Below are 9,046 nucleotides of genomic sequence, written 5' to 3'. Positions count from 1 at the left end.
CCCCACACCTGTACATCGTTCTGGCCGCAAGGGCCCCGTGCAGCTAAATACCCCCCCCCCCACTTGCGCCCAGCAGCCTCCAGGTGCATCCCCCGCTAAGCTTACTTCACGCCCCTTCAATTAGGCTAAAGCTAGCCTCACCAAACCGTGGCTAGCAACTGACGAAGTCAAACTCTCGTCAGTCGTTTAAGAGCAATTCGCCTGATGTTAGTCGGTTATGTTTTGCCTTCGTTCTCTTTTCATTTTTTCTTCATCTTTGTGTCGGTTACTTATCTTGCAAAGACTTTTCAGTTATGTTAAATTTATTGAGTGCTTTTGAAGGTGCGCCTTTCATTGATTGGTTAATTTAATAAAATTTAATTTTAATGTTTCTGTTTTCTTCCCATTGTAATTTTACTTTATTTTAGTTTAAAGTGTATTCACTTTTGTTACTTTGCTATGACAAAAACTGTCTTTTGCTTGGAACATTTTTTTGATCAAATACGAATAATCTAATTTTGCGAAAAATATTTGAGCTATTTGATACACATTGGAGTAGTCCTATTTATACTTGAAATTGACTCAGATTATTGACATTTTTTCAGCCTGAACTACTTTTTTGTCTTTGGAATAGTTTCAAATTGTTTGCCTTTTTCTTTCTGTGATTTTCTGTTACGCTCCCACTTTGAGATGGAGTAGAAAACGTAACGTTTCATATTTTTTTAGGATCATCGATTTTTTGTGTTTCGGTGCTAACCTGTGTTTTTACTCCTGATAACAAGTACTGAGCTAGATAGTACGTTACTATGCAGAAAATTACACCTATACTTGGGGCTTAAAAGATACACTATGGTACCGAAAAGATGTGTACATCTAAAAATTTCTGGAATCGATTTTGTTTTGGCCCCCAGTTTAGTGGGCTTATATCTTTTACGCCCCTCAGGCGCACGTGCTATTTTTACATAGTGACGTGCTCTATAAGAACATATAAATTGTAACTGGGGGCGTAAAACAATGGGGGGCCAAAACAGAATAGATCCATTTCTTAAAAAGCATTTTTTAAGTCACATACATCAAATTCTGCAACAATTTGAGTTCGAACCAGCTCTCTAAAAACGGGTCATTGCGCTTTTAGCATTCCTTCAGGCCGCCATTGATTTGCGTACCCTGCAAATCAATGGCGGCTGTTTTTCAGCAATCTACCGGGTATGTTTCAACAATTTGCAAGGTAAACTTGAACTCTTAGCTTGTTTGTAAAACTAACAATAACGAAACTCACTGTATCATTACCCAAAATATAAAAAATTGGTTCTCTAAAAATGGAATTTTTTGACTTTTTTGTCAAGATATCTTCTTCCATTTCTTTGAAGAACTTGCACATTTTTTGTAGACGCCTGTGGCCTATTTCCTTATCGGCAACGTTTTTTATATGCTGTGTACTAAAGTAAAGTGGAGTTGTTTCTGTTTTTATCCACGAGAATTGGACATCCCGAGCCATAACAGCGTGGCAAACAGTGAAAGAGCAGAAGCAATTAAACTAACAAAAACTAGTTAAAGAATAAAAGCAATGCATTTTTGTTTCATCCAACTTTACATGGATGAAATGAAAATATATTAATTGCTGTAAATTTTATGAAAATGTCTACGAATTCTTTATAAAAGCAATAACCTGCTTACAACGTGAGATGTGTACGTTTGCCTCCATTGTTTAAAGCGACCTTTTGCGTTTTTCATACAAGAGAATTGTGATCCAGATTAACAGATTTCACGTGGGACCCACTTTACTGTTTTTTACTGAAAACAAGTCAAATTCGATCTACATTTTTTTCTGTAATTACTTTTGTCATTTTTCTCAAGTTCAGAGCAACTAAAAATTATCAATAGTGTGTTGATCTATGTAAATTATGAGGTAACCAAAAACTGCCATCTTACTGAGAGCGCCCATACAAAGCACAATTATCTGTGTTATCTTGCTGTTTTAAAATTTACTTTTTTAACAATATTATCATTTGTATGTAAACGCAGAAATGGAAAAAAATTCGGATAGAACTTCAAATTTCACGCTTTTTTCATGCCTCGTGACAAGTCAAACCCTTTGAGCAAAAATAAAGGTCGAAAGGCGCAATTTCCGTTGAGCTTAGTTTTTTGGTACAATAGTGTTTATTACCACTAAACTGGGGTAAAGAATAGATGTGTAGCATCAGCATCGTCTGGAGGAACAGATGATACACTTTTAGACATAGTGTTTTTTTCATACACACACACACAGCAGCGTAAGATTAAAAAAATCCAATGAAAATTCAAGATAACAATGGCGTAGAAACAATCCTTTTCAATCATAACATTAGGAGCATGCACACATCAGGAGTTTCGTATGCGATTGTTTTTCTCTAAAATAATACCTTGACTAAAACACATTTAATAAAATCACACCTTTTGAAGAAAGTTTCTAGTTTTGGCTAGTTTCTTTTCTGTGACAAGAGTATAAACTTTAAAAAATCAGTTGTTCCGACCCCCACTTTTGTGGGGAGGGAGGAATTATATACTCAGATGGTTTTTTTTGTTCAGTCAATTTTGGCCGATCGCTATTCATCGCAGAGAATTGTGAGTGGTATCATCAAAGAGCACGTACATCCCAGAATATGGGAAAAAAAAATTTTTTTCCAACTTTGGCTTGTACAGGGAGTTATCGAGGTTTCTAATTTTATGAATATTCGACCGTTTTTATTCACATTTTTTGTAATTTTCGCTAAAACTTGGTTCAATTTTGCTAATATAATAAAAATTAAGTTAAAACTTTAAATGATAGTGTTATTGTTTCGGTTAAAAAAGGAAGAGGGTTGCTGAATTGTTTGAAGTTTTTTTTGGCTAAAATTTCAAAATTTACAAAATTCGTTTTTTCATCAAAATTGGCACAAAACACGCTTTTTTTGGTCCACTTTGTTTTTTGCCAAAATTTGAGACCTAGAAACTACTGATACAGACTCCACGTGCTCCAAACCAGAGCTAGTTGAAATCAATTGCACTATAAAAGTTTTTTTAGATTTAAAATTTTGCGTATTTTGCAAATTTAACTCAATACTTTTACAAAATGCATAATTGTTCTTTTGATTTTTGTTTTTTTAACTTAACAAGTGATTTATTCACCAACATTTCGAACAATTGGTTGATCTTTTGGGCGCGCGGAAAAATCATGGATAGGTTTGATCTCATAGTGATTTCTTAAAATCAGAATTGTTTCAATTTTTATTTGGTCGCTGCCTTTTCGCTTTATTCTTTTCTTAATGATAATTACTGACAAGAATTTCAATTCAAGGCTTAATTATTGACAGCTCTCATTTACGTGAAAATGGAGAATTAGTAAAAAAGGCCGAATATAGATATAGTTTGTTCTCAAAGAAAACCTAATTGCTTATCTGGCTTTGAAGAAGAGTTTTAACAAACTTTATCTGAATTCTTCCGTTTTGTCTTCCTTTGTAACTCTTTTTGAATGCTGTTTTATTCTAAGTGATCAACGATCTAAGTTTTCTCTTAATGAGACGTAAATGAAACTCATGCCATTAAATATAATTGTTTTAAAAAACTTCCGGTGATTTTTTAGGTTTTTGATTTTTTTAAATCTAATTTCTGTCAATTTATAGCTTATTCTCATTTAAAACAGACCAAAAATTCTTTCTCTTTCGCGGTTTGTCTTAAATAACGGCTTCTTGGTTTTTTGTACAACGAGTTTCCATACAAAATTTTGTGATTTATGTGCATAATTGCCTATTTTTTAGTTTTTTTTGTTTCTTTGGTGAATTGTGACATTAACAAAAACTCCAATTGGAAAAACACTTAAAATACGCTACTGAACAAAATTATTGCTTTTATAACTTATGGTTTTAAGGGCTGCATCGCCGTTCTCTTCCAGAATTTGTTAGAGTTTTTAAAAATTTTTGACCTGTATTTGTTTTTCATTGTCGTTTGCCAAAAATTAGGTAATAAAAAGTCTCAATAACCAGCTATGAAAACATGAATTAACTCAATAACTAATTTTAGTATATACCTAATGGTTTTAAGGACCTTCAGTTTTATTTTTCTCAACAAAAACCGAAATTTTCTTCAACTTTTCCCTTTTTGTAATGGTTTTTGTAATTTTTTCTTATTTTGCAATTTTGTATCAATTTTGTAACCTGGCCTCATTTTTGAAAGATCTCGTTAATTTTTGTTGAAAAAAAGTTTTATGATAATCAAGTGAGACAAAAAAATATTTAAATTTCACTAATTTGAAATCTTAAAAATTTAATAGCTTCAACACTAGCTTCGTAAAGTTGTTTGCGCAGTTAATTTTCTACAACGTTGCAAGACAAACTGTCTATTTTCTATTGAAAAATTATGCCTGTTGTGAATTTTGAATTTATTTGTTTTTAAAAGAAGACAATGTACTTTTCAGCTTGGCCTATCTTATTTTTCTTAATGTAGAGCTTAGTTTCTCTATAGATACGTCGCGTCTATAATTTAGTGGGCTACAAGTTGCTCTTCATAACTTTTACTTTCTTCAAATGGTCTTTGTTCTTGTTAACACGAGTTTTCAAAAATATATTCGTGATTCCTGCATGTTTGCCAAATTTTTAGATTTCTGTTTTTTTTTCGAAGTATTACAATAATGGGATGTTTTGTTACCTTTGAGAAAAACTCAATTCAAAATTTTTGATGTTTTTGGTTAACAACTTAATGTTTAATTGACTGGGACACCGTTTTCATGCAAATTCTTATTTTTGTTTTAGTTATTCTTGTATTTGTCGTTCTTTTTGTAGTCTTATTAAATATCCTGGAAAATTAAAGTTCCCAATCACTTTATGTGGAGGTATAAATGAGCCTCACAGTAATTTTTTATGATATATAAAAGTTTTAATCAAATTGACATATTTTTTTGACAAAATTTTGACAACAATTTTTTTGAAACTTTACTCTTTTTCTCTTATCGTGTTGACTTGTAATCAAGTCGCCTTAAAAATAATTCCCATATTTTTTCTAATAAAAAACATGTTCATTTTTCATGAGTGAAGGTTTTTTCCGATGATTTGGTAATTTAATTGTTTTAAAAGAAAATGGACAATGAGTTTTGATTATAATTAGTATTTGTAATTAATCCATTTTTATCGCTGTGTTTTCTGGTAGTCACTATAGTGACAGCTCTCATCGGCTCTTTAAGGTATGTTGTTTTATTTATTTAGTGTTTTGTTATACGATATGATAATTGTTTTTACTCATCCTCACTTGGTAGACAATTAAGTGAAAAATTTAGATGAGTGGGGTCGGAACATTATGCGCAAAACGCACATTACGGAGCCTCCTTGTTTTATCGTACTTCATCTTATTTCAAAGTAAGACAAACAAAAACTTAATTCATGGACCACCAGAGTTATTGCAATTGTCGATGATTGGCACTGCTTTGTTTGCTTTTCGGGAAAATTCGTCTGAGACTGTTTTCTTAAGGTAATTTTTGCATTGTGAAACTGTCTTCTCTAGGACCTCTTTTGGGATTGTATTGTCCAAAAACTGCCGTCTGTGGGTTTTGTATTTTTCGTTTGCTTATAATATCCAATAAAAATTTTTCATACCTTGTCAAAAATTACATACTTATTGTCAACAAATATTCGATAAGTTGGAGTTACTTTTATTTTGTGTGTTTGTTGTTTTTGGAAGCAATGTTTCCTAGAAGTGCCATGGAGTTTTATTCGGAGGCAGCTTATTGAGATAAGTGTACAGTTATGAAAATGATTGTTGAATTATACCACCTGGTTGCTATCATTGTCTAAAAGTTATGGAGCTTCCAGAGCGAAATATTTGTTGAGTAACTTCAAGAGGGCAATGACAATCGTGGGGTAATTTTGTTAATCAATTATATTGTTTTATTTTTTAGTGGTTTGTTATGCGATATGATAATTATTTTTACCCTTCCTAATTTGGTGGACAATTAAGTGAAAAAAATAGATGAGTGGGTTTGGAACAATATATGCAAACGCACATTACGGATTCTCCTTGTTTTATCGTACTTCAAGTTTTTTTCAAAATAACACAATCAAAAGCTTAACTCATGGACCACCAGAGTTATTGCAATTGTTGGCGATTGGCACTGAGTTGTTGGTTTCTTAGAAAATTTTGTCTGAGACTGTTTTCTTACGGTATATTTTGCACTGTGAAACTGTCTTCTCTAGGAGTTTTTTTCGGATTGTTTTGTCCGAAAACCCGCGTCTGTGGGTTTTCTTTTTTTCAATTGCCTATAAAATCCAATATAAATTTCTCATATTTTTTCAAAAATTAGATACTTATTGTCAACAAAGTTCCATCAGTTGGAATTACTTTTGTTTTGTGCTTTTGACGTTTTTTGGAGGCAGGGTTTGCTAGTGGTGCCATGGAGTTTCATTCGGAGGCAGTATTTTGAGGTAAATGTACTCTTATGAAAATGGTTCTTGAATGATACCACACAATTGCTATCATTGTCTAAAAGTAAAAGAGATTCCAGGATAGACTAGTTGGTGAGTAACTTCAGGAGGGCGATGACAATTTTGTGCTAATTTTTTGTATTCAACCAGTTTTGCAATTACAACAGTTAAATATCTTACATCACTCTGCAGCTGGTTAGACAATCTATTTCTTGCATGTTTGCCAAAATTTTAGATTTCTGTTTTCCTTTCAAAAAACTACAATAATGGGATGTTCTGTTGCCTTTTGGAAAGAACTTAATTAAAAATTTTAATGTTCTTGGTGAACAGCTTACTGTTTAATTGGCTGGGACACCGTTTTTTTGCAAATTCTGATTTTTGTTTTGTTTTTCCTGTATTTGTCGTTTTTTTGTAGTCTTATTGCATATCCTGGAAATATAAAGTTCTCAATCACTTTGTGTGGAGGTATAAATGAGTTTCACAGTACTGGACATGTAAAATTTTTGCTCATTTTGACATAAATTCATTTGAAACTTTTCCCTTTTGCTCTTATCGTGTTGACTTGTAATCAAGTCGCCTTGAGGAAAAGTCCCATATTCTTTTTTAATAAAATACATGTTTATTTTACTTGAGTGAAGCTTTTATCTGATGATTTGGTAATTTAATTGTTTTAAAAGAAAATGGACAATGAGTTTTGGTTGTTGTTAGTATTTTTAATTAATTCGTTTTTATCGCTGTATTTTCTTGTAGTCACAATAATGACAGCTCTCATCGGCTCTCTAAGGTATTTTGTTTTTTTTTATTTAGTGGTTTGTTATACGATATAATAATTGTTTTTACTCTTCCTCATTTGGTGGACAATTAAGTGGAAAATGTAGATGAGTGGGATCGGAACATTATGCGCAAACGCACATTACGGAGCCTCCTTGTTTTATCGTACTTCATCTTATTTCAAAGTAACTCAATCAAAAGCCTAACTCATGGACCACCAAAGTTATTTCAATTGTTGGCGATTGGCACTGCTTTGTTTGCTTTTCGGAAAATTTTGTCTGAGACTGTTTACTTATGGTATCTTTTGCATTGTGAAACTGTCTTCTCTAGGACTTGTTTGGGATTGCTTTGTCCAAACACCGTCGTCTCTGGGATTTCTATTTTGCGTTTGCCTATAATATCCAATGTAATTTTTTCATATCTTGACAAAAGTTACATACTTATTGTCAAAAACAATTCGATCAGTTGGAATTACATTTCTTTTGTGCATATGATGTTTTTTGGAGGCAGGGTTTGCTAGTAGTGCCATAGAGTTTTATTCGGAGGCAATTTATTGAGGCAAGCGTACACTTATTAAAATGGTTCTTGAATAATACCACACGGTTATTATCATTGTCTAAAAATTATAGAGCTTCCAGGGCGGAATAGTTGTTGAGTAACTTCAGGAGGGCGATGACAATTTTGTGGTAATTTTTTTGATCAACCAATTTTGCAATTAAAACAGTTAAATATCTTACATCACTCTGCAGCTGATTAGACTATCTGTTTCGCCACTTTTTCTCACCACTCTTCATGAAGCAATAGCGAAAAAAAAGAGTGGAGGACAAAAATAACCTTGTATCACAGCAGAGTTTTGCCAATGTTTCAGATTTTTGCGGTAATTATCTGGCGCTAAAAAGTTAATTAACCTGTAAAATATGAGATGAGTAAAATTTAACCCCAAAAGAAATGCCCCACCATCCTCGGTGATTTGTCTGTTATTAATGTGGAGGAGTTAGTTTCTTTCATTAGTAAGTTATGCAAATGTGGTTACGGAAACGAGAGTTGATTTAAAGTATTTCAGTTTAAAAGTGAATGTGAGCTAACATTTGGCATTGTTTCCTCAAAATTATTGTCTAAAAACTATGCAAAGGTAGGCTTACTAATAAATTTGAATATTATGTTAGTCTTAGTTTGGTACATACTTTCGAACGAAAGTAGAGCGGAAAAAATTCTACTATCTTCCTCGAAAAATTCAGTTAAGATTCTATTCTTGTGACTAGATTCAGTGCGTAATTTTGAGCCAAATTCTGAACATTTGTTTTTGATAATTAAAGAGTCGCCCGTTTGATTTTAATCAGTTTGTGCCTCACAGTGTTGATACTAATGACACCCAGTTGCAGATTACAGGTAGAATATAGCAAGCTACTATGTCTAAAAATAGTAATTTCGTCTGGGTGTACTCTAAATTAAGGCGTCAAAAAAGAATAGACCCGGATCCGATTTTTTTGTAACGGGGTATCAATATGCCTGGAGTCGAGTTTCATAATATATCAGTTCTGAATTTCTAATTTTCTTTTTACAAAATATAGTTTCAGAATTGATTCTTCAGTTTCCAAGTATCAAAATCTATGTTAAATTAAGCAATCTAAGTGTTTCATTTGTTCTACGTTTCATCAGCTGTGACTTCTGTTAGTGACCCGAGGTCAAAGAGCTTCGTTTAACACCTTTTGAGAATTAAACAGTGACATATTGCAAATTAAAATGTAATTAAAAACAAAGGTTTTGAAATTTGATCATGAAAAGGCTTGATCAGCTCACTTATTTCACTTTCAACATTTTCAATGCTTTAATGCTTTCCTTGATATTCGCCGTTGTGATGTTTTCTG

Source organism: Convolutriloba macropyga, chromosome 3, assembly GCF_964194025.1.
Source record: "Convolutriloba macropyga chromosome 3, txConMacr16.3, whole genome shotgun sequence".
In the NCBI taxonomy this organism is placed as follows: Eukaryota; Metazoa; Xenacoelomorpha; order Acoela; family Convolutidae; genus Convolutriloba; species Convolutriloba macropyga.
The sequence above is the reverse complement of the archived record's forward strand: the minus strand, read 5'-3'. Positions refer to the sequence as shown.